The sequence below is a fragment of the Diabrotica virgifera genome, chromosome 8, assembly GCF_917563875.1.
Source record: "Diabrotica virgifera virgifera chromosome 8, PGI_DIABVI_V3a".
Taxonomy (NCBI): domain Eukaryota; kingdom Metazoa; phylum Arthropoda; class Insecta; order Coleoptera; family Chrysomelidae; genus Diabrotica; species Diabrotica virgifera.
In genome coordinates, this window is record NC_065450.1 from 89,080,495 (window position 1) to 89,108,453 (window position 27,959).

The window sequence follows — 27,959 nt, forward strand, 5'->3', positions numbered from 1 at the left end:
TTTCTATTTCGGTACCTGAAGTGGATTATTTAAGTTGTGTAGACGAGGATGGTGTCATCGCTTCATCGGGCTCTGCATCACTAGAAGCCGTTTTGCTGCTACAACCGCCGTCACTTATTGCAGGACCTGATGATACTGTGGTCGTCTCTATTGAAATTTCAGATGGTCCACTCACAGTTGCTGATATTAGGGATTCAAAATCTTGAGATTCGGCCGCATCGAGAGTCTCCGTGCCCTCCGTGGAATCTTAATTGTTTTGCAAGAAGTGCTTTAAAGATCCAGCCATTTTTTCCCTTTCTTGTAGTCTCAGTTTCTTTGGCTTGCGAAACGTCGCGCCTGAAGGTCTTTTTCTGTCATTTTGAGACAAAAAACTCTGAGGTACTTATGGGAATTAGGAATTAATTTCTAAAGTAGCACAATAATAAGCACCAAGTTTGCACATTTGAGTAGAAAGCAATTTATTCGAGCCCTTTCAGCTTTAAACCCTTTCAAAAACGAAGGCAGAAAAACTACTAAACTAATTTGGGTAATCTTTCATTTTAGGTAGCCGTAAGGTGACAAGAAAAAATGTTTGAATAAAACATGTGTAAGTAAGATTAACAATGAAGTTCTTAACAACTTACTTAGTTAAGCCGTCCTCTTGTACCTTAAGGTCGGTGTCGAGGTTACTTCTTAACAAATAAAGACTATTATAAATCCAAATCCAGAACTTATACAAAAATGTGATTTAAGTTTATTTTTATTTTTTTTATTGAGCACGAAAATTGATTGTTAAATTTAAATTTGGCATACACATACGTACACATAGCTAACATGTCAAAGAAAAAAAGTGATAATTACGGATGCGTGCATTTGTCCTGCCTGGGGATGAGTTTCAGCGGATATGAAGAAATATTCGTTCAAAATAAGTCCGGAAGTGAATAAACCGACTAATTCTAAGCAACTTTTGTTGTATAGAGATTTTTCACATAGTCAATAAAAACTTTTAGAGTTATTTGCGAGTGAATATGTTCATTTTTTAACAAAAAAAACACGTTTTTATACGATTTTTCCCAAATAACTTAAACTATAAGTATTTTATCGAAGAAACTATTCTTAGATAATAATATAGCTTATAAAAAAGTGAAAAAAAAATGGTGTACCTACATAAAATAGGAGCTCTGTGGACCCAATAGATGCACAATTATTGTAGCAAATGAAAAATAGGTTATATTCGTCAAATTCCAAATCGAATATTTCAACGTGAAATAACCAAAAAATTGAGCACTTTTCGGGGAAAACTCATCACAACCTTTTTAAAGTGTTCAAAAAAGCTTTATTCTTGTTTTTTAAAAAGGTTTCTAGCATCCAAAATCAGTAAGTTATTACGCTCAAAATAAAGTTGGTCCCTTTTTTTTGGTAAAAAAGTATCGTGAAAATCTCCTAATTAGCATCCCAAATGAAATTAACAGTTACCGCTTCACAAGTTACTGTACTTATGTATTGTTTCTATATGACCTGTACGATTTGTCGTGAAAGTGCTTATTTCAGAAAGGGCTGTAAATGAAAGGGATTAAGCGATTGAAGGGATCGAAAGATCATGGACTATGCCGTACTTGCGTGAATCACCCTGTATGTATATTTAGATTTATGTTTGTAAAGTGCCCATTTGGATTTAAAAGTTGACGTGTCCCAGTATTTTTTATAATTTTCTAAAATAAGGACTCAAACAATTTTATTCCATAAGCAATTTCGTTACTTCATATTTTCAAAATTTCACCCTGTATTATGTTCACCCTACATGATATTTCACCCTACATGATAGTTCGTTGAAATCAGGTTGTTACGCAGCTTTTAAAAATATAAAAATATATAGCGTGCTCAATTAAAAATAAAGCTTATGGACTCTGCCGGACTTGCGTGAATCACCCTGTACACTTAAATTTATGTTTAAAAAGTGTACATTTTTATTTAGAAATCGACGTGTCTCAGAGTTTTTTATAATTTTTTGAAACAGGGGCATACATAATTGTATTCCATGAGTGCCTTGCACACTGGATATTATGAACTAACAAAAAGAGTTTTACAAAAATATATAAGCTTGTTTGAATTTTTCCGAAACAATGCAAATTTTCATCCTATATTGACTCCTCTATAATTGAAGAGATATTTGGGTAAAAACCATAATTATAAGCACTATCCTATAAATAAAGGGTAAATGTTTTAAAGTTAAAGAGTTTTAAAAAATATAAGCTTGTTTGAATTTTTCTGAAACAATGCAAGCTTTCGTCCTCTATTGATTCCCCCATAATTAATGAAGAGATATTTGGGTAAAAAAATAGTTATAATAGCACCATCCTATAAATAAAGGGTAAATGTTGATAGTATAAAATAAGGAACACTTAACATTTTATAAAAAATCAAACCGTTGAAATTGCAGTCAGCACGTATTCAGCACTTATTTTGTTAGAAAAAAAGTAGTAAACAAAATATTAAACGATACAACACTTGACAAAATACAAATAACTTTAGATGTAAAAATTAATAGCATTACAGTAATAACTTGTTAGCTACCCTGACTTAAGTGAAACCAGAGATTTCTCAAATCTTGTTGATTCGTTATTTGATAGGCGGTTTTAAAATTTTGTCGATTTGTCATTTTAGCGCAACACAATCTGAGACAATAAAATTACCGCCTGGCGCCTACACACTATTTTATTGCTCATCCAATGTATGTTTATATTTTTCACATGAAATCAGCAGATCAGCACATAGCTACAATTTATTTTGCATTAGGTATTTTTCTTATCTACAGTTTTGTCTACGGTGTAGGGAGTGGGTGTCTGTTATTTTTATGGGATTTTTTTATTTTATATCTAACAAGAATTTAAAGATTAATAATGTCATCCATACAAAACTGAATTATTTAATTTCTCAGCTTTTATTTTAAAATTAATTTTTGGTTTTTGTTTTTTTTTACAAATTTTTTGTAATTTTTGATCTTGGATTTTTGCGCCCCTAAAGGATGGCGCCCGTGTGCATTTCACACTTTGCACATATGGTAGCGGGGGCCCTGGTAATAAGGTCTGCTTTAGGTAACTCATTTTGATAAAACACATCACCATCTGAATCAAAATAAATCAGTTTCAAATTATCATCTAATGCAATGGTACAGATTCGAAAGCATTCACTTGATTTCATAGACGCTAAAATGTTTTAACTTTTTTCAAACGGAATAGTTCAGAATGATCATCTTGAAGTTGATTTTCAGCAGGCAGTTTATAATAAAAAGGGGACCCTGTTGGCTGCAGCCACTTAAATTTATACACATTCTTCTCACTATCACTACAGCTTGCTTCTACAGCAATACAAATTTTCATCGATGTAATATTCATCCTTAATTTGTCCATATAACGGCTTGAAAGTCTTTCGCTTGATTTTCGCTTGGTAAGCTTAAGTTCTTGATTTATAAGAGTAGTGTCATACTCTTATTCTTGTAAGAGATAGCTGTATGAATTCATCTAAAAAAGAGTTAATTTACAATATGTACAAGATAGATTAAAAACATTAATATAACTAAAATAACTTAAAAATACAAACCTAAAAAAGAGAATCAAGAACAATGCTATTTCTTATGAGTTGTTGACAACTATCAAATAATTTACAAAACGTCAGTCAAACTACAAACTACAATTATAGAGTCATGCCGCCTAAAACTACAAATACCCTAAATTATCGAAATGTTGTTTTATTAAAAATAAGCATAGTTTTATTTTTACAAATATAATTCCACTGACTATTACATTTAATTAAGCAGTCATTAACGAATACTCTCGTGTGTAGTCTACCTAATTTTACTTTCACATTTAGGTAGCAGCCATTTTTGTTTTGAAAAATGTCTGAGTTGGACAAAACGGGACACTTATAAGTTGGATAAAATGGGATACAGTTTATTATGTCCCGTTTTATCTACCTATTTATTTGTTGGCCTATTACTTTTTTAAATAGAGATATGAAGCGTTTTCTCATACCGCAGAGAAGAACAACATATTTTTATGTGACTTTTGTTCTGATATACGTACCTTGTCCTAAATAAAAGGTCTTATTTCCCAATTTGTCATAAAACATAAAAAATGCCTATTTTTAAGTTTCTTACTACTGAAGATATTATTCTTTCAAGAGCAAATTTTACTATACAGTTTAATGTCTACTTAATTTAGGCATAGATTAAGTTTTAGATAATTGTATACAAAAAATTAAATATTATAAACCTATCCTGTTGTATCCAACCGTGGTTGGATAAAACGGGATGTGTAGGACTTTAATAAATATATTTTTTTACTATTTTCCAGTTATTAAAAATATACAGTCGGAAAAATGAAAGAATACCCATGAACAAACATATAAAACACGCTGTATTTTCCTGTCACCGTGTCACAAAAAAAAATTGCCCAGCGCAAGTACATGTAATAATAATTATTACATGTACTTTCGCTGGCCAATTTTTTGTGTGACACGGTGACAGGAAAATACAGCGTGTTTTATATGTTCGTTCATGGGTATTCTTTCATTTTTCCTACTGTATATAAGATATGTGTTTTGTGTGCTCCAATAAATGTTATACCTATAAAAAATAATATTATGATAATGTCTTTAACATATTTTCCGTAGTAAAAGTAAACAAGAATGGTATCCCGTTTTGTCCAACTCTCCCCTACTTACCTTACTTTATCTTAATCTGACGCTTTCGAATTTTTCTAAGGATAGATTTTCTTTTCGGTGTCTCCTTAACGAACTCCCCTGTATTAAGAGCCAATTTATGGTAGGCGTACATTTACCGAATACAATGTTTCTCCCATGTGATTTTCTGACGCGCTCGAGTAACTGCAAAAATCCTAGCTTGGGCTCCCTTACCATAATATTACATGAAATATACAGGGTGTCCCCGAAAATAGTGCGTCACTTTAAGAAATAGATATAATACACAATTTAGAACAAAAAAGTCCTATAACATTTTTTTCTAAAGTTAACCGTTTCCAAGAAAAAAATTGCATTGTTCTCCATATAAGTGAATTTTTATTTTCATAAATTTGAATGACGTGGCAACGTAGCCTAGAAGAACTTGCTGTGACTGTGGAAATTTAAGCTAATAACCCCATTTACTTTTAGGTGTGATTTTTGGAGTTGTTGACATCGTAGTTACCTACCTACCTGCAAAATAATGGATATGGGTTTGGTTGATATTTACATTATTTTACCTACCAGATGCAACTGACCTACAATCCTGCTTTTTTAATCTTTAGATTTTTGAGTTGCGCGTTGGTGCCAGACTTCAATTTGCATATCAAAATGTATTTTCGTTTTTTGGTCAAACGGATCAATTTAGAAAAAATGTTATAAGACTTTTTTGCTCTACATTGTGCCTTCTACCTATACCTTTAAGGAACGCACTATTTTCGGGGACACCCTGTCTATTATTGATTTGCTTAACGAGACTCTTTATACAGAGTGGACAAAAAGTCTGGAAACGCCTAAATATCTATTGAATTGATGTACCGAATTGTACAAACACCAGGATACTCCTATTCTGCCATAATGAGATTTCAAACCTGATGGTTGCAATGTTGCCAGATTAACCATTTTCTGATATCTTTAGTAATTTTGATTTTTTTAAATACGACATCCTCTATATATTAACTTTATTGAAATTTACACTTCGAAACCAGTTCAACCGTATACAATATTTTCGATTTTATGTAGTCAGGAACATCTTAAAAAGATCAAACAGAAGCGCAGAAACGCCTAATCTCAATAATCTTTGTTATTAAAACTTTGTACAATTAAATGTAAAAGTAATAATTAAAAGTTTAATACATTGCTAAATTATTAAGGGGGTGGGTACGAACTTTCGGCTTCAATGCTATTTAAATGGGATTCATTTTTTTCGAATACAAAATCAATTTTATATAAATTTAATGTACGGGGTGTTGTTTTGGAATCGGAACATTTTTCTAATATTTTTTAATCCGGACCTGGATTTTTACAATTGTAAATATTGTACAATTTATTGTAGGTACACCTTAAACAATATGTGTGTGCCAAATATAAAATATATATACAAAGTGGTTAAAAAGTTATGAACTAAATAAGAAAATGGCATAATACTTATGTAAGGGTTTATCAACATCCAAAATTGAGATCAACACATATTCATTTAATTCTTAAATGTACTAGAAACGAAAACCAAAACATACACATTTGTTTACATTTTTACTGGGTCACCTAGTTTTGTTAGAAGCACCAGTCGACGATATTGCATAGTCAACTAATTCATATTTTCGTATGTCAGGGCCACGCTGAGTCCACAATATAAACAAACTAGATGTTATAATAAAATAAAAATAAAAATGTATACCATTTTTATTCATTCAGTTGCGGTGCGAAACCAAAACTGTCTTAATTTTTACTCAGATCAGAGAGTGCAGCCAGCACTCTTATCGACGATTTCACCTCTTTTTAGAGGTTCATCAGAGACTGCATAGGCTGCTTTTCTCTGGCCCAGAGAGAAAGTCTGGCCCTCTCTGGAGTGCTGGCTGCACTCTCTGATCTGAGTAAAAATTAAGACAGTTTTGGTTTCGCACCGCAACTGAATGAATAAAAATGGTATACATTTTTATTTTTATTAGTATTACTCCTATAGAGTAACTAGGTCCATTTTCCGCTGGAACTTTACCACGCTGCAGACGGGGGTTGTGAATTGCATAGTGTAGAATTCCTTCCCCTTAGTCTTCACTGCAGCATCCATGTGCTTGCATATTGTAGAAGCCTTGGAGGTTGTCACCAGGAAATGGGCCAATAAAGTTTTTCAATTAAAAATCTTTTAGAAATATTTAATTTACAAATATTTTTATTAGGTTGAAAAACTTAGTCTTTTAGATGTTATAAGTTTGTTTATATAAACACGAAGGTATGGTGATTCATTCTAATTCATTCGTATTATTAAAAAGAACATTCTTAATCCAGATGCTCTAGCAGATGGTTTTACGCGAGCACATCAACTATTTACTGTGGTCTTTATAGTTGGTAATAAATAAGCAGTTATACATATTGTTTAATTCAGCAACCCCTATTGGTAGGGGGTACCTACACCCAACTACCCTAAGATGTTTCCCGAGGGTGCATACCCGCATATGGCGATCTAAGACCAGGGACGAACACGGGAACTAGCAGTTTGGAACGAGTATGGGAGGAAAGTCGTCCAAGGATGGACTCCAGGAGAATGGAGTAGTGAACAGCAACTTTATCGTCAAGAGTAAGGACGTGAAACCCGATACGAAGCTGAAGGTGCTGCTTTACATAATTACGGCTGTTCTGATTCTTAGATTGGCGTGGTCACTATGGAAGGCCCACAGAAGGAACCTCAAAAGGAACATTCATCGTGGACTGGCGAGATCAACAGCGAACATTGACGGTTAAAGTGGTGAGTCCATATTATCTGTTCGTATGGTGTTTTCATGATATAGTCGTAATTCACAATATAATAATAATATAATCGTAATTTAAGATACACATAATCTAAGTTTTACCTATTTTTATCTACCAATCCTATTTTAATTACCTTATTGGTATTATAGGAAATTTTTTTTTACAAATATCATGGTTATTTATAGGACGCAATGATACATTTTTATATGATTTTTATATATTTATTAGCATATATTTTTATATTTACCGACTTTTTATCCAATTATTATTTTACCTACTGATTTTTATGACATTTTGATTTGACTACTGATTTTTATGGTGATTTATATTGATTGATATAATGATTTTTATTGCAATTTACTATATTTTTACTATTTTTGACATAATATTATATATATATAAATATTTACTATACCTCGTAAGACTGTCAAATTTATGCGTTCGTTACGAGTACAGGAATAAGGATAGGAAAATTATGAATAAATGAGTAGCAACAAAGTTACTTGGGAAGACTTCGTCAAAATAGTTGAGGAGATTACGCAAGAAGTAATAAGACAAAGTAGAAGGGTCTTGAAGAAGAAAGTACCTAAATACAAGATAGATAGTAAAAGTATATACAAGAAGAAGAACAAAGCGGCGAGGAAGTAGAAGAGGAAAAAAGTGACGAGGAGATAGAAGAGGAAAAAATTGACGAGGAAATAGAAGAGGGAAAAAGCGACATAAAACAAGATATAAAAATATTAAACATGGCTCTGACAATCAACGATTTTTTGAATATTGCAAGCAAGGTATTGCCCAACGAGTTTGATGGAAGCGCAGGGAAACTACAACCATTTTTAGATGCACTAGAACTACTGGGAAAAATAGCAGAAGGACATGAAGAAACAGCGATAACATTAATAAAGACAAGATTGACCAATAAGGCTAGAAACCTGATAACTACAGAGGATACGATCCAAGGGCGCCCATATAAAAATTTTTAGGGGGGGGGCAAACGTGAAGATGTTGCACATTACATTTTGTATATTTCGGATGACAATATATACAGTAGACTCTCTCTATAACGAACACGGATATAACGAGGTTTCGCTTATAACGAGGTACATTAGGTGTCCCATGAAATTCCTATTGAACTATAACGAGGCATATTTGGTTATAACGAGGAAAATTTAAATCGAAGAATACTTGTCTTTACCTCTTTTTAGCGTTGTAATGGTCATAAATAAATAAATGCCCCAACTACCTGTACATAGAAATGCCCAACATCTGTCTTATTATCGAGGCCAGTGCTATAATAAACTCGGCCACCTGTAATAAACATCTGCCTGTTTATCGACCGATATTGAATACTATAGGAAATTTACAATTTATGGCGGCGAAGTCTCATTGTTCACTGTTCAGGTTGACCATAGACACATAATAAACTACGTAAGAGGCATCAAAAGATTTCAATATTATTATTGTTTGATATAACGAGATCCGCTTACTTATAACGAGATAATTAATTCACCATTTCAGTTCTCGTTATAGAGGGAGTCTACTGTAGTTTAAACCACCTAAAAAACCTAGTTTGAACCCTGTTGTGAGGAATTATTCATACATTTAAACACTAGACCAAGTTTTTAAATGGAAATGTCATGGGTACCACAAAAGTTGAGCCTCTCTTTAAAACCCGTTTGAAAAGAATACAATGCTTGCAAAGCCTTCCCTTCAACTTTGGCGAGCAGACTAACCAAGAGTACCTATGTGTCGAACCAAGTTTTTACTTTAAAATCTTAAAAAGGAGCCCCCTTTATTTTTGCAGATATAGAATCCTTATGAAAAATAAGGCACACATATTCCAAACATTTTTAGAATTGTTGATAGATGGCGCAAATAAATCGCATTTTCCGAATATAGCGCCATCCGTCAACAATTCTAAAAATAGTTCGAATAAATGTTACTTATTTTTTGAGGAGGAAACTCAATCTGCAAGAAAAAACGGGGGTTCCTATTTAAGATTTTAAAGTTAACTCTCACCCCACCTCCAGAGTGTGGAATGAAAAATCCTGTTTGGTGTCATTCTATAGATTTTTGAAAAATATTAAACACGTGTTTTTTAGTTTTATTTGGAAGTACATATATTTCTCGAGATATTAGACCGTTTCTATAATTTTGCTGTGGTATCACGATATACCGTTTTTTCCGATTATAGCGCTATCTAGGGGAATGGGTAGCGGGTAGAAGGTAGCGGGTAGGAACTCTTTAAATTCTTGAAGATAGTCCTATCAGGGAAAATGAATCAATCCCTGCCGTCCGCAGATTCCGGGGGTTTCCTGACCCGGGAAACTAGTACCTGTTTAGGGTCCCTTGTCCAGGGTTACGGATGAGGTCCACAACGGCAGCTACGGCGGAGAAGCGGAGCTTCGGTACGGTGTAGATGGCGGAAGTGGCAACCCTCGATTTTAGGGGTAATATGGAATCAAATTACTCACCGAATGATTGCCGGAATAAGAAATCCCCCACTTACTGGCCAACGGCTTTGGGCGGATGAGTTAGAAAGTGGTAGGGCACCCTTTTGTCCTGAGGTTGAGAAATCGGCCCCGAAGGCGGAAGAACCAAGTAATGGTCAACGGCATAAGGATGTAGAAGGTAAGGGGAAACCACTACATTAAAGATCCCTATGGATATCCCTAGTACAATCATCATGGTGGTAGAAACCAACAACAGTGATACTGATTATGGCCCTCGGAAGCCAAGATCCGGCAGGGGAGGAAAAGACAAGGCCTCTCAGGTCGTTAATCAGCGAATTCCTTGTCACAAAAGCGGAGATGAGAGAATAAGACTGTCCAATACTAAAATTGGAACCTGGAATGTTCAGAGAATGTTTCAGCCTGGTAAGATGCACAATACAATTCAAGAGATGAACAGGTTGAATATTGATATACTGGGTATCAGTGAAGCCAGGTGGCCTAACTCAGGCTGCTTCTCAACAGCAGAAGCTACAATATATTATTCAGGTAGCGATGACAACCTACATAGACACGGAGTGGCAATAATTGTTAATAAAATATCTAATAGAACAGTGAAAGGGTTTGTCCCCATCTCAGAAAGAGTAATTTTACTACAATTAGAGACATCTCACGCCACGTTGAACCTGACACAAGTATATGCTCCTACGACGAATGCCAATGAAGAAGAACTAGAATTATTTTACCAGCATATCGAAGAAGCACTGAAAAAAAACAAAAAGCAGAGAAATCACGATAGTCCTAGGTGATTTCAATGCAAAAATTGGAAAGGGGCAAAGCGGAAAATGTGTAGGAAAATATGGTCTGGGAAATCGCAATGAGAGAGGTGATCGTCTACTACAATTTTGCCAAGAGCAGAACTTCATTATCACAAACACAGTTTTCAAACTACCCAACAGACGACTGTATACATGGCGATCGCCCGCAGATTCATCGGAGAAAGTAATTAGGAACCAGATAGACTACATTATGATAAACGAAAGATACCGTAATGCTGTTAAAGCCGTAAAAGCATATCCCGGAGCAGACGTGGCCTCAGACCACAACCCACTTATCGCCAAAATTACACTCGCACTTAAAAATATTAAAACAAATCAGAGAACAGCTACAATAGACATAAGCAAGCTTAAAGAACCCAACGTAAAAGAATGTCTTCAACACGAACTGCATAAGAACTGTAGAGATCTGAACATAGACACCAATGACATTGACGAGCACCGGGAGCAACTAAAACATTGCATACTAGAACCTTGTAAAGATATACTAAAGACTTCCACAAGGAGAGAAGAGGAATGGATGAATGACGAGATACTGAATATGATGGAACAACGGAGACAATATAAGAACAAAAATGACAATAAATACAGGGAGATTAACCACGAGATAAGGAAGATGATAAATCAGGCAAAAGAAAAACACTTTGAAGAGAAATGCAAAGAGATCGAGGATCTCCAAAAAAGATACAATCTATTTAACCTACATAAGAAAGTCAAAGAAATGGCTGGACTAAGAAAGCAAAATCTAACTGGTGCACTTCTGGATAGACACGGGGTCGCTATAACAGAGACCGATGAGAAAGTACAACGTTGGGCAGAATACATCGCTGAACTGTTCGATGATGAAAGAGGGTACCTGGAACACATAGAACTTACTTCAGGAGAAATAGGTCCATATATTACAACGGAAGAAATAATACATGCGTTAAAAACAATGAAGAACAGAAAAAGCCCAGGACCTGACATGCTTCCTATCGACCTTTTAAAAATTATAGATGAGCAGCATATTGATATTTTAGTGGTACTCTTGAACAAAATTTATAGCTCAGGCACATTACCCAAAGAATGGTTGACGTCGATCTTTATTTGCCTCCCTAAAAAGAAAAACGCACGAGAATGCGGCGACTACCGCACCATTAGTTTGATGTCCCATGTGCTAAAGTTGCTACTGAAAGTCAACCATAACCGAATATATCATAAACTAGACATAGACATTAATGATACGCAATTTGGGTTTCGCAAAGGCCTGGGAACTCGTGAAGCTCTTTTTTCACTTAACATACTTATACAAAGGTGCCTGGACGTCAATCAAGATATATATGCGTGTTTTATTGACTATAATAAAGCATTTGACAAAGTACGACATGAACAATTAATGCATGTTCTGGAATCAAGGAAGCTGGACTACAATGACCTCAGGATTATATCGAATTTATACTATAAGCAACGAGCAAAAGTACGTGTTAACGATCAGCTGTCGGAGGAAATTGAAATCAGACGTGGAGTGAGACAGGGATGCGTGTTGTCGCCGGTTCTTTTTAATGCCTACTCGGAAGAGATCTTGAAAAAAGCTCTGGATGGTGGAACAGCTGGAATAAAGGTAAATGGAGTTCCCATTAACAACATTAGATATGCGGATGACACTGTCATCTTAGCTGAAAATATTGGGGATCTTCAGAGGCTGGTGACCAGAATAGCAGAGTTTGGAGAAAAATATGGGCTAACAATGAATGTCAAGAAGACAAAGTTTATGAGAATATCGAAAACTCAAAGAAATAACGAAAATCTCGTCATCAACGGATCCAATATCGAACGAGTCGATCAATATGCATACCTTGGAACAATGATCAACTCCACAGGAGATTACTTACAGGAAATCAAAATCAGGATAGAAAAGGCTAGAGCAAATTTTAACAAAATGAGGAAAGTGCTCTGCACAAGAGATTTGAAGTTGGAGCTAAGAGTTAGGTTGGCTAGGTGCTACGTTTTCTCGACTCTGTTTTATGGAATGGAAGCTTGGACCTTGAATGCTGCATCAATGAAAAAACTAGAATCATTCGAGCTGTGGGTGTACAATTCTGAAAATATCGTGGACAGAACACGTTACAAACAAAGAGGTTCTGAGAAGGATGAATAAAGAAATGGAAATCCTAAATACCATCAAAACAAGAAAATTGGAATATCTCGGACATATTTCACGTGGAGAGAGATACAGCTTGCTCCAATTGATTATGCAGGGAAAGATTCAAGGAAAGAGAAGCATAGGGCGACGCAGAATATCGTGGCTGCGCAACCTGAGAGAGTCGTACGGATGTACATCAAATGAACTTTTCAGAGCAGCCATCTCTAAAATACGAATAGCTATGATGATTGCCGACCTCCGCCGCGGAGATGGCACTTAAAGAAGAAGGTATCCACAATTCGCAAAATGGCTCGAATAAAATTTGCTTATTTTTACAAGGAAAATCCAAATCTGCAACAAAAATTATGGGTTCTATTTAAGATTTTAAACTTACCCCCCGCTCCACACCCAGGGGTTGAAGTGGTGGACTTGTTTAGTGTCATCGCATAGATTTTTGAAAATTATTGAACACGTATTTTTCAGTTTTTCGATCCGATGTTCATTTCGCGAATTATTCGGCCTTTCCGCTACTTTTGGGACACCCTGTATATAACACTCATTCATTATGAAAGATCACCTGTTTTTCATTTAAATAAAATTGTTCTGTTCATCATAATGCACACTTTAAAAATAATCTACTTACTAAAAAAATACTTTTGCAAACTAAAATTTGACTATGTTCAATAAATTTTAAAAATTATTTTTCAGTATGAATTTTTTCAAAATATAAAATATAATTACTTTATACCAGTTGTTAAAGACAAATGGCTCATTAGTGATTATCGATCAGAGATCGGAATTCTTGCTGATATGGTTTTTTTGCAGTATAAATGATTCATTTAATTTGTAATTTTGGGTGTCGATTACAGTGTATATGTTTCCCACGCCTCTAATCTCTGTCAATGTTTTCGTTAGTAGCATACCGTGATTGTGGGAAATGTGTATTATGCACATTCCATACAGACCACTGTCGCAGACACAAAAATTTTCTGTTAAACTATTAATAACTACCCAATATGTGAATTTTTTTTATTAATAAATATGTTGTTTCTGTTTCCAATTTATCTCTCAAAATTATCCAATAATGTTTTGACAAAAATGCGTTTATGTAATATAAATTTAATTTTTTTCTTTCCCGAAAAGCTAGGGGGGGGGCACGGCCCCCCCCTGCCCGTGTGTATGGGCGCCTATGATACGATCCCACTTATAGCCGCGGCACTGAAGAAAGAATTAAGAGGCGACAATCCGAAAACGATAATAGAAAAGTTAGCAAAGAAAAGGCAAGGAAACAAAGATGCAGCAGTGTACGCATCTGAAGTAGAGGAACTAGCGGAACAGTTAAAAGTAGCATACATAGCGGAAGGAATGCCATTGGAATTAGCGAAAAAATACACAACGGAAACAGTTGTAGCAACAATGAAACGAAATGTTAATACGGATAGAGCTAAGTTAATACTGGAGGCAGGTAATTTCACAACACCGAAGGAAGTAGTATCTAAATTTTTATCGATTGATACGACAGAGGAGAACACACAGGGAAGAGTATTCAATTATAGGACGAATTATGAAAATAGGGGAGGACAGCAGCAATACCGAAGATGATAACATAACAAATACGATAGAGGAAGAAGAAATAACTTCGGACAACGAAACGAAGGAAAAGCAACAGAAAACCAACGGAATTATTCGAACAGAGGATATAGACAATTTAACAACCAAACGTACAGAGGGAACCAGAGAGGAGGACGTAACAGAAACGTAAGGCTACTGGAGTTAGAGGACAGCCAAGAGGAACCAGAAAACCAGCAGTTGGGGTTTTGAATGAACGAAACAAGGAAAGTACACAGTCAGAAGTGGAATATAATATTTACAACTTCGACTTAAACCTAACGAATTTTGTACGAATGAAAACAGGAATCCTAGAAAATACAAATACATTTATCATAGACACAGGAGCTGATATTTCAATACTGAAATGTTCACAAGATTTTATGAAGAAACATGTGAAACCAAACACAAAGGCGAAAATAAAAGGAGTAACTAAAGGAGAATTACAAACAATGGGAGAAGTTGAAACAACACTAGAAGTAAAAGGATCTCGATTTGAGCATATCTTTCAATTAGTTGAACCTAGCTTTCCTATTCCAACCGACGGAATCATTGGGAGAGACTTTATTTCAAACTTTCAATGCATACTAGACTACGCTAACCTTAAAATGAACATTAAAGAGGACAACGATTGTTACATTAGTACGAACATTTTGGATAATATAGATAATGACACGATAATAATACCGCCTAGATGTGAAATTTACAGAGTCGTAAACATTTTTCAAACGCCGAAGAACGACAGGATAGTGGAACAATAGGAAATACAACCAGGAATATTCATAGCGAGAGCAATTATTTCAAGTAATAATCCGTACATCAAAATTTTGAACACAACCTACGAAACAGTAAAAGTAGAGACAAACGCAATCAAAACATTAGACATTAAATTATTCAACATATATAGACTAATCAACGACAGCAAGGATAGGAAAAAGGAAATACGGGAATCATTGAAGTTAGACATTCCAGAGTACCTACATACACGATAAATTAGTATCTTTATGCGAAGATTATTCAGATATATTCGCCCTAAGGCATGACATGCTAACATGTACGAACAAAAACTGAGAGTTAAAGACCAAACTCCGGTATGTATTAAAAATTATAGGACACCTCATGCACAAACAGAGGAATTAAACCGTCAAGTACAAAAACTGAGAGACCAAGGAATAATAGAACCGTCCACATCAGAATACAACAGCCCAGTAGTGCTGGTACCGAAAAAAGCGATAGATGGAAATAAAGCATGGAGATTATGCATAGATTTTAGACAACTTAACAAGAAAATAGTCACAGACAAATTTCCTTTACCAAGAATAGACTCGATATTAGATCAACTAGGAAGAGCAAAATGGTTTTCAGTTATAGACTTAATGTCAGGTTTTCACCAAATACCATTAGAAAAATCATCTAGGAAATACACATCGTTTAGCACAGAAAATGGAGCATTTCAATTTACCAGATTACCTTTTGGATTAAATGTAAGCCCAAATAGTTTTTCAAGGATGATGTCAATAGCATTTTCAGGATTAACACTAGACAAAGCATTTCTTTACATGGACGATATAGTAGTAATAGGAATATCCGAAAAACATCACCTAGACAACCTGAAAAAGACATTCGAGACATGTCGAAAATTCAATTTGAAACTTAACCCAGGAAAATGTCAATTTTTTAGAAGAGAAGTAACATATTTAGGACATGATCTTTCTCAGGAAGGAGTATTACCGGACAAACCGGACAAAGCGAAATATGCAACGATTGAACAATACCCGACACCTAAGACAGCGGAAGAAACAAAAAGATTCGTAGCATTTTGTAACTATTATAGACGTTTTATTCAAAATTTTGCTGAAATATACAGACCACTCAACAGATTATCGAGAAAAGGAGTAGAATTTTTTTGGTCAGAAGAATGTGAAAAAGCATTCAATAAGCTTAAATCATCTCTAATGAAGCCACCGATCCTAAAATATCCAGATTTCAATAAACAATTCATCCTAACACCAGACGCATCCAACGAGAGTTGTTCAGCAATTTTAAGTCAAGATTATAACGGAATAGACCTACTAATAGCATACGCATCAAGAAGTTTAAATAAAGGAGAATGTAATAAACCTATAATTGTTAAGGAATTACTAGCGATTCGTTGGGGAATTAATCATTTCAAATGTTATTTATATGGAGCACCAACATTTTTAGTAAAAACAGATCATAAACCACTAACACATTTATTTGCAATGAAAGAACCAACTTCGAAACTTACAAGGATCAGATTAGATTTAGAGGAATACGATTTCGAAATAGAGTATATAACAGGGAAAAATAACTATGCAGACAGTCTTTCAAGAATAACATTACATCAACTAAAGAACCTATTCATAGACAATACCCATATATTAGCTATAACACGAGCTCAAGCAAGAGAAAAGAAGAAGGAAGCAAGGCAAACGAAGGCAGAAAGTGAACTCGCACTACAGCCAGAAGCCCCCAGACAGACAGTAAGAAAGGTACTAAATAATTTAGAGACGCATAGACTACCAATTTTGTCTTTTGGAGCAGAACTAATCTCACCAAGGCTGAGCATTAGGGTCAAAAACAAAATAAAATGCAGCAAGAGCATAGCCGCAGGATTCAATCATTTCGATTTAAACCAAATGTTGGCACAGCTTGATAAGCTGGCGGTAGAGAATGCAGTACGTAAAGTAAAAATATACGTAAACGATATTATTTTTAAAGTGTGCACAATTGAGGAATTTATTAAACAAGGAAACAAAATATTGAAGAATGTAGAAATATACATATGTGAAGTACCAGAAACAATAGAAGATGACAAAGAAAAACACAGATTAATAGAAGAATACCATAACCACCCGATGTTTGGAGGACACGTAGGAAATAATAGACTAATAAAGAAGCTAAAAGCAAGATTTAGATGGAAAAATGTGAAAAAAGATGTAAGAAAATACGTTAAACAATGTCATAAATGTCAAATTAACAAACCGAAAAGAACACATGTCGAAGAATTCGTGATATCGGACACTTTTTCCAAACCATGGGACATAGTATACATAGATACGATAGGTCCATTCACTAAAAGTAACGAAGGTAATAGATACTGTATAACAATGTTATGTGAACTTACTAAATACGCGGTCAGCATACCCGTGTGCAATAAAGAAGCAGAGACAATAGCCCGAGGAATTTTTGATCATTTTATACCAACATACGGACTCATAAAGCAAATAAGAACAGACCAAAGCACAGAGTATAAGAATGAAGTAATGCAGGAACTAACAAAGCTACTTAAAATAGAGCACAACTTCTCAACGGCATACCATCCACAGTCCATTGGAAGTTGCGAAAAACTGCACAGAACATTAAACGAGTACGTAAGAGCATTCATAGACGAAGACAGAGAAAATTGGGATGTGTGTTGCAGGATGTGTTGCTACAATACAACCTCTAACGCGTATCATGGTTACACACCGTTTGAACTGTTATATGGCAGGAAGGTTAACCTACCAGAAGACCTTACACAGGAGATTCAACCATGTTACAATATAGATGCTTACTACAATGAGTTACGTTACAAACTACAAAGCGCACACGAGAGAGCTAGAACCTTCTTACTAAAGCACAAAAAAGAGCGACAAGAAAAGAATAAGCTCAAAGCAACACCACAACATTTTAAAATAGGAGACCTAGTCCTGGTAAAAAGGGAAGAGAATGGTAAGTTTGATAGTCTTCCCTAACAACACAAAACATTCCAGGAATGTACTATCAAAGTTCTATTAATGTTTGAATGTACTGGACATTCAAAGAACATTCGGTGAATATCTGATTAAGTTATTCGTGGAATGTTACCACAAGACATTCTATGAACATACTACCAATGTCCTATATTTTAAGAGAGGCCATTTACGCCATTTACTATTCAATTTGCATTCATTTTCAAATTTGCTGCGCGTGTATATGTATTTAGGCAATCCAAACCACGTCACTTCTGGTTCTGGTTGGCTTGGCATGGCATACAGGTTACAGAGGTTATGTTTGTAATATCATTTCATTTCATCATTTCACTGTTTATCGTCATATTTTGGATTCATTTGGATTTCGTTTGCTGTATTTTGTGAACTTTATAAACTTTACCACACTGCAAAGTGATTATTTAAGGAAATTATTATTGGAGACACCAGCTGTTTGGAGAAAGGTAGGGCAAACAATTTTTATCAATGTTCATTTTTCTCTGATATTTATCAATATTGATGAATTTTGCAAGCAATAACATTATTTCTTTTATTGTTTTAGATATTTATTGAAGCTGAAAATAATTGGGGATTTAGATCCATATACAATTCAGTCAGAATTGGATTTTACCATAAAGTGCATTCCACCAAATTACTATTATAGATATTATAGATGAAAGCATACAAAAGCCTTCAGGCACATAAATATTTTACAGCTGGATTTGTTTTTAAAGTTGGAGTAAAGTTGGAAGTCACAAGCAACAACTTCGTAAGTACCTACAAGAATATTGAGGAAATCCAGCTCCTGGATACTACTGGGCAAACTAGAAGATTGAAGAGGACAAAGCCTTTTGAACTAGTTTGAGTGATAGTGAAAAGCAGAGCATAATGCTTGTGTGCATGTGTATGTTAGAATAGTGCGGTTAGAAAAGCAGAGCATAGTGCTTGTGTGCCTGTTAGATTAGATAAGAGACGCTATGGGTAAGCTCTTCATTTTAAGGAACAGTAGTAATTTAGGTTAAATTAAAATTGCTCATTGGTAAGAGTTATGACCAGATTGTAATTCTAATGAACAATTCAATACAATGAATCGTCATCGTAGTGATGATTATGGAAAAAAATATATGACAAGATTTTGTGCAATAAAAATGTTTATATTTATCAAAGATGTATTATTTGGTATGGCTACATAATATACAGTCGGAAAAATGAAAGAATACCCGTGAATGAACATATAAAACACGCTGTATTTTCCTGTCACCGTGTCACAAAGAAAATTGTCCAGTGCAAGTAACAATAATTATTACATGTACTTGTGCTGACCAGTTTTTTGTGTGACACGGTGACAGGAAAATACAGCGTGTTTTATATGTTCGTTCATGGGTATTCTTTCATTTTTCCTACTGTACTTCTGGTATATCGTCGGTGATGTGACAATACCTCCTATCTGCTTTTTCATGAATTTTGTAGGAGATGAAAAACTTGTTTGGGCCACCTCGTGTTTTCACATATTTTTTGATTTGTTTTGTAGGAAATTCAACTATCTATTTACTACAAAACAAGTCAAAACTTACGTATGAAAACAGGAGGTGACCGTAAAAAATGTTTTTCGTCTCCTGCAAAACTCATGAAAATACATATAGGAGGTATTGTCACATCACTGACGATATATTTCAGAGAATGTCTAAAAATATACTTTGAATGTCCTAAGAACATTCATGGAATGTTTCAACAAGACATTCAGTCTAAACAATATACTGTGAATGTTCAAAGAACATTCGTAGACATTCATGGAATGTTTCAACAAGACATTCAAGGAATGTTTAAAATGCTGACACAGCACTTTCCTGGGACTTTCCAGGGACGTTCGTGTGCTTTTGGGGACATTCCAGGAATGTTTTCAATGTCCTGTGTGTACCTTCTAGGAACATTCCTGGAATGTTTTGTGTTATTAGGGTTTATGTAGGTCCCTTCGCAATAACAGAGGTAAACAACGTTAATTGTAAGATCAAAACAGAAAACAATAAAATCAAGGAAATACATAAGAATATAGTATATGCTTACTGTCCGAGGACACAGTGAGTGACAGTGAAACGGGAACAGTGTTGATGTAGAACATTTTTTTTTGTACCTTACTTTATTTACTAATTAGTTATAGGAAATAAATATTTAATTTTGTATCGATTAAAACACAGTAACCAGTTGGTGGCGCTGTTAAACAACAATTTTCTTCCTTGCATGTAGTCAGAAAATTTCCCGAAGGGGATGGATGTAAGGGTTTATCAACATCCAAAATTGAGATCAACACATACCTATTCATTTAATTCTTAAATGTACTAGAAACGAAAACCAAAACATACACATTTGTTTACATTTTTACTGGGTCACCTAGTTTTGTTAGAAGCACCAGTCGACGATATTGCATAGTCAACTAATTCATATTTTCGTATGTCATAGCCACGCTGAGTCGACAATATAAACAAACTAGATGTTATGTTTGTTTATATAAACACGAAGGTATGGTGATTCATTCTAATTCATTCGTATTATTAAAAAGAACATTCTTAATCCAGATGCTCTAGCAGATGGTTTTACGCGAGCACATCAACTATTTACTGTGGTCTTTATAGTTGGTAATAAATTAGCAGTTATACATATTGTTGAATTCAGCAACCCCTATTGGTAGGGGGTAACTACCCCCAACTACCCTAAGATGTTTCCCGAGGGTGCATACCCGCATACTTAGATAAAACACCCAGTACCTATCTTTGTTATTAATGAAGTAAGACATTAAGTATGGTATTTTTGGGACGGCCATTACAGTTAACGTATGTTACTTGTCCAGTGAAACACCCTGTATATCGGAGAAAAAAGGTGATATTTTGTATTTGTTTAAAAAAATTGTTTAAACTATTTCTGCCCAAAAATTCCGCCCAGCACCCTTCAGATTTGTTTAAAGGGGACATTTTTTAATTAGAATCCACAAAGAAACCGAATGAGAAATTTTTTCTCATTGACAGGTCTTTGTCGAGAATATACAAACATTGCCCACTAACCTACAAGAAAATCAAACTTTTTCTATGGATGCTATGCAATGTGCAACTCCTTTCACTACTTACATGAATTCAAAACGAAAAATTTCTCTCGCAGTGAAAAAAGTCGGCCATTGTCGTAAGGAAATATGTTTTCTCACGCGTTGTGAGAAATATATTTTCTCACGGGTTCTCCGCCGGTTTCCATACATATGATAGCCATTTCCATGCTAGCATGCACAATACAAACACAATTACTTTTGCAGTCAAACAAAATGTGTTGAAGCAAAACTTAGGTACCAGGAATTACCTTTCAAAACTGTTCAAATGTAACTGTTAATTATAATTTTAAATAAATAAAGTATATAAATATTAAGAATATTAAATACATACCTACATATTAGGTATGTGTATATTATGTAATTTTGAAGTTTGAACTCTTGACAAAAACGCATCCATAGAAAAAGTACAGTACATATACAACACGTGAAAATGACATACCTATTCACCTATTTCTCTCTCGTTGGATTTGAGGACAACAAACTTCTGCGCTCGTGAGAAATATGTCTTTTTTCTCACCTGTTGTACAATATACTATTGCGAGCGCGGGCAGCAAGCCGAAAACAAAATAATTTTTTTAGTTGTCTCCTTCAGACATTTCCCTAACGATTCTGCTTTCCGAAGTCTTTCCGTTTGCCGTGCGCACGCACCATTTTCTGTGTATTCATGAATGGCCTCTCGGTCAACCGATTTGAATCCTAAAGTATAATTTTAAAACTAAACCGGCAAGTGTTGCAGAGCTAAGACAAGGAATGATGTAAGAATCCTTATTAATTCTAGAGAAACATACCGAAATGTAACAGACGCATTCTACTATCGCTTAGGATACTGTCAAATTAACAATGGAGGACATTTTGAACACATGATTGGGTATTAAGGGGAAAGGAACAAAATGCAACATTTTGACGCCTGCCAAAATTTTCAATGTATTTTAAATGTAGTCATTTTTTTCGAATCGTGAGAAAACTAATATAGTCCAAGAACCAAAGCTTTTCACCTCGCAATTTTTACAGAATGGATCAATTTGCTTGAAAATTTGAGAATAAGTAGGGGATATTCCATGGATCAAAATCTATATGATGAAATTTTTTATTACATTTTGACCTTACATTTTGACCGCAAAAGTTAATAAAAACATTCATTCTAAGCAACAAATTTTCTATACATTTTTTTGATAAAATTAATAGTTTTTGATTTATTCGCTATCGAAAGTGTTAGTTTTATATCTAAAAAATCAATATTTTCCGATGGTATACTCATTTATGATTTTTGCCGTATTTACGTATTTCAAATTTTTGCCTTAGAACAAATTTGATCAAACCATGTTCTTGAGAATTAAATTACCTACAATTTCATATTTAAACATTTTTTCGTATCTCTGATGCTAATCTTTCTATTCTGAAGAAAATGGCATTTTTTACCAAATTGCAAATATTCGTTATTCGCTTTAAACTTCAGGTTTTTAAAAACTAATTATTCTAAGCCAGTCGAACTTCTAGAATCTATATTAATAATACATAAATAAAGAAGAATAAAGACGGCCAATGACTAAAAAAGCGCCGCTAACTTACAATATTATGCTTCCAATTGGATTTCTCCTTTTTTTTTTTTCAAAAAAATATATTGATTTTTTAACCGTAACTTTTTTATTTTTTATCTTACAAAGTTCGTTAAAAAAGAATTTTGTAGGTTTTTACAAGATCTATAAGGTTATTAATATTAAATCCTTTTAAAATTCTTAGTAACAAAAAAATGTGGAATTGAAAGGGTTGGTAAAGGTATTTTTTGCATGATATTACAACTTTTAATTGTCAACATCTCACTCAATTTTTGCCGTAAAAAAATTTTTTGCAAACCAGTTTCTTGGGAATGAAATAAGCTACAATTTCATATTAAAATATTTTTTCGTATCTCTGATGCTAATCTATCTATTCTGAAGAAGGAGGCATTTTTTACCAAACTTCAAAAACTCGTTATTCGCTTTTAACTCCATTTTTTAAAAACTAATCATTGTAAGCCGATCAAACTTCTAGACCCTATTAACAAATACATAAATTAAGAAAACCAAATCAGGTCAATGACAAATTTTAATTAGGGTGGTGATTAGTGGATTGTTTACGATCACTTTTTTGCTGAAAAAAAATAGGGACTTACATTCTTTTTATTCTAAGTCACTTAATTTTTAGCTAGAGATTTTTTTATTTCTTATATAAAATACTTTAAATTAGTTTTAACAAGTTATCCTCGAAAAATGCATAGTTTTCCCGTCCTTTGACTTTTAAACTACAATATTTAGTATTTGACGAAGAAGAGCCAACATATAATAAAGTATAGCTCGATTACTATTGGTCTTAAAAAAATTTAAAAAAAACGGTTTTGTTAATTTTTTAAAAGGTACATTTTTGTTAAGTAAAGTTGTTTTGATAAAACGAAAACTTTTTGAGTTATTAGCAGAAAACTGATTAAAAACATTGATTTTTTCGATATAAAACTAACACTTTCGATAGCGAATAAATCGAAAACTATTAATTTTATCAAAAAAATATATACAACGTTTTTTGCTTATAATGAATGTTTTTACCAACTCTTGCGGTAAAAATATAATAAAAATTTCCACCCCCGATATGGGGTGGCAACCACCCTTGAAAAAGCGCCTTTCGGAATTATATAGATTTTGATCTTTGGTCTATCCACTACTTATTCTCAAATTTTCAAGCAAATCTATCCATTCTGTAAACATTGCGAGGTTTTGTCCTATTTCAAGCTTCATTACTTGGACTGATAAGTATATTTGAAAAATTTCAACGCAGAATGAAAGATTATTTTATTACCGAGGGCCGAAAGTCCCTTAGAATGAATAAAAAGTTTCTTTTGAATGAGATATTTGAAATTAAAAAGCACAGTACATTTCCTCTTAGTTGTTCACCCCTGTAACTTATTAAAATAAACAATATAGAAGTTTTCAGGGACTTTCGGCCCTCGCTAATAACGTAATCTTTCATTCTGCGTTTAAATTTTTCAAAAGTACGTATTAGTTTTCTCACGATTCGAAAAAAATGACTACATTTAAAATACATTGAAAATTTTGACAGGCGTCAAAATGTTGCATTTTGTTCCTTTCCCCTTAATACCCAATCATGTGTTCAAAATGTCCTCCATTGGTAATTTGATAGTATCCTAAGCGATACTAGAATGAGTCTATTGATTTGTCAATCATTATTTGTATTAGCTCTGCTTGTTTAGTTTTATAAATTCTACTTTTAACATATCCCCAATAGGATTCAAATCGATGGACCGAGGAGGCCATTCAGTACTACCGAGAATATGGCGCCTGTTCTCACTAAATGAACAGACTTCGGATAGCAGAATCGTTAGGAAAATGTCTGAAAAAAGGAAACAACTAACACATTATTTTGTTTTCGGCTTGCTGTCCAATATCTACCAGTTCAACCGTTTATAATATTTTGCATTTTTGTGTCAGGAGCATGTTAAAAAGATAAAACAAAAGCCCAGATACGTCTAATCGTTTCAATAAATTTCTTGATTCAAACTATATAAAAGTAAATAATATGAAAATAAGAAAGAGTGTGCGTACTTTGTACGCAAGTAAGATGGTATAGGTACTCCTATTATTAGATATGATTTCAACGAAAAAAAAAATATTTTCAGCAGTTTAATTGTAGATATTTTTATTTACATATTAAACTAATTTTAATACTTAAAATAATACCAAAAATTAAAAATAGCGTTATTAAGTCATTTTTTATGAACTTACCTCCACGCAGTTACTTTTCCCTTAATGAATCGTAGAAAATCTAAAAAACGTCAGATTTTCTATACAAATTTTTAATTTTCTTTTCATCATATTTTAATACTAATTACTTATCCTATTCCCAACGAAAACAAATCCAAAGACATAAAAATATATTATGTACTAAAAACACCAATTTTTTTCACACTTTATTTGCATTGATACATGTATATGTAACTTGAAACATTTAGCTACTAACTTCATAGTGCCAGTATGCGCGTACTTCATACTGTCGATTTTATAAAAAATCACTCTTAACATTTTTCCCAATTGCGCCTAAAGAAGTATGACTTCAGTTTTTAGTTTACTAGGTATATTGCTAAATTATTCATGTCTACCTAATCAAGTGTTCAAAATGTCCTCCTTTGTTAATTGTACTTATTTGGCAGTATCATAAGCGATGGTAGAATGCTCCTGTTACATTTCGGTATGTTTCTCTAGAAATTAATAAGGAATCTTACCTACATCATTCCTTGTCTTAGCTCTGCAACACTTGCCGGTTTAGTTTTATAAATTATTATACTTTAGGATTCAAATCGGTTGACCGAGAGGCCATTCATGAATACACAGAAAATGGTGCGCGCCACGGCAAACGGAAAGACTTCGGAAGGCAGAATCGTTAGGGAAAAAGGGAGACAACTTAGGGGGTCTGAAAAAAGAAGACAACTAAAAAAATTATTTCGTTTTCGGCTTGCTGGCCGCGCTCGCAATAGCATATTGTACAAGTGAGAAAAAAGACATATTTCTCACGAGCACAGACAAGTTTGTTGTCCTCAAATCCAACGAGAGAGAAATATGTCATTTTCACGTGTTGTATACTGTAAAGAGTTCAAACTTCAAAATTACTTATAGGTCTGGATCCCGCATATGAAAAAAAGTTGATTAATAGCAAGCTGAAAATTTGTTAATAGCTTAAGAGTGTCTAGTCGGATAAACTTTATATATGGGAACACTGGAACAGGGGCAGTTTTAATTGTGGAACAGGTTAAAAATTTGGAACGGTCAGACCACGAAAACGGCACATTTATTTTGTCCGACAGAACAGACTTAAACTCTCCGAACAGAGATTAAACTCTCATGCAAAAATCAGACTGCTATTTATCACCTGTCATAATTCCTGTCATTTGACATATTCTACATTTTCCACTCATTAAAACGCCCATTTAGTGATAAATAGCAGTCTGGTTTTTGCATGAGAGTTTAATCTCTGTTCGGAGAGTTTAAGTCTGTTCTGTCGGACAAAATACATGTGCCGTTTTCGTGGTCTGACCGTTCCAAATTTTTAACCTGTTCCACAATTAAAACTTCCCCTGTTCCAGTGTTCCCATATATCAAAGTTTGTCCGACTAGACACCTTTAAGCTATTAACAAATTTTCAGCTTGCTATTAATCAACTTTTTTTTCATACGCGGGATCCAGACCTATTATACACATATATCGCACCTTGACGACCATAGGGCAGTAACTGCAAAAATCATAATATTGAGTTATGAGCATTTCAAGTTTTTTTAAAGTTAATTGTAATTCCAAATAAAATTAACTTACTTAAAATGGGTTCGCCCGTAAATAACTAAATAAATAAATAAAAAATTAAGCTACAAACCTGATATTTAGCATAATTGTTTTTAATTTTGCATATTTTTATATGCATTACGAAGTATAGTATACTTCTATATACAGGGTGAGTCACCACTATTACATTGAGAGTGTCTACTGCCACCTATGTACGTAATGATACAAGTAACAAATGTAACAGGATATGCTTAGAAGATGCGAACATCATTGTTATGTGGGTATTAAGGTAGGCAAAATAAATATTTAGTTGACATGACATGTACAAAACACTGTTAAAATAATTTTTAATTTTAAGTTAATTATACCAGTTTATAAACCAATGCTGTGGTGTATTTTTTTATTTATACAGTGAGTTGAACTTGTTAGATTTTGTTAGACTTGTTAGATTTTGTGATGGGGAAGTTAAGAAGATTTCCAACATAAAATAACATATAGGGTGTTCCATTTAAAAAACATAAGTTTGGTCTGCCACTATGTTATTAAATGCCCTGTAACGTTCTAACTAATTTTGTAATTAGAGGCTCAAAGTTTGCTACAATTTTTGTTACTAACTTTTATTGCTATCTATTACTAGCGCATCTACTGAGCTTTATCACACTAATCAATCGCCCTGTATACGTTGTTAAACTCATTAAAAGAACTATACTGTACAGTCAGTTCAGTATTCAACCACTTTTTAAAATTAAAAACATTAATTATAAAAAATATTAGTTGGTCAAAGCTGTGGTATATATTTTTACCTTAAATATACTTACGTTTTAAATACTGAATTTAAGTTTTTTTACTGTTCCGTAATATGTAATTATAAATTAATCTAATATTCTTAGCGCCATCTACACGATAATTGTGAAAGTATCCGAAGTAAGAAAACCATATTTTATCAATAGAACGTCAAAATGATTAACAATATCTTAAAAAAATCGATTACAATTTAATTGGGGGGCATGAAAGGAGCCTCCACGTAGATTGTGATCACTTGTGAATACAATCGGGCGTCCCCTGGAAACGAGTAATGTCGGCTAATCCTTTCAACACCGGTGCACCAACAACACAGATGCAATCAAAATCAAAACGGTCTTTATCAAGGCCATTTTTGATGACGACCTCAATTAATATTGAAGGACTATCAGCAGATAAAGAAGACCTATTGTCTAATATGTGCAGAGAACATGGTGTCGATGTTCTACTGGTTCAAGAAACCCATAGAGGTACTGCAAGCCGCAGACCAAGGATTCGGGGTATGAAGCTC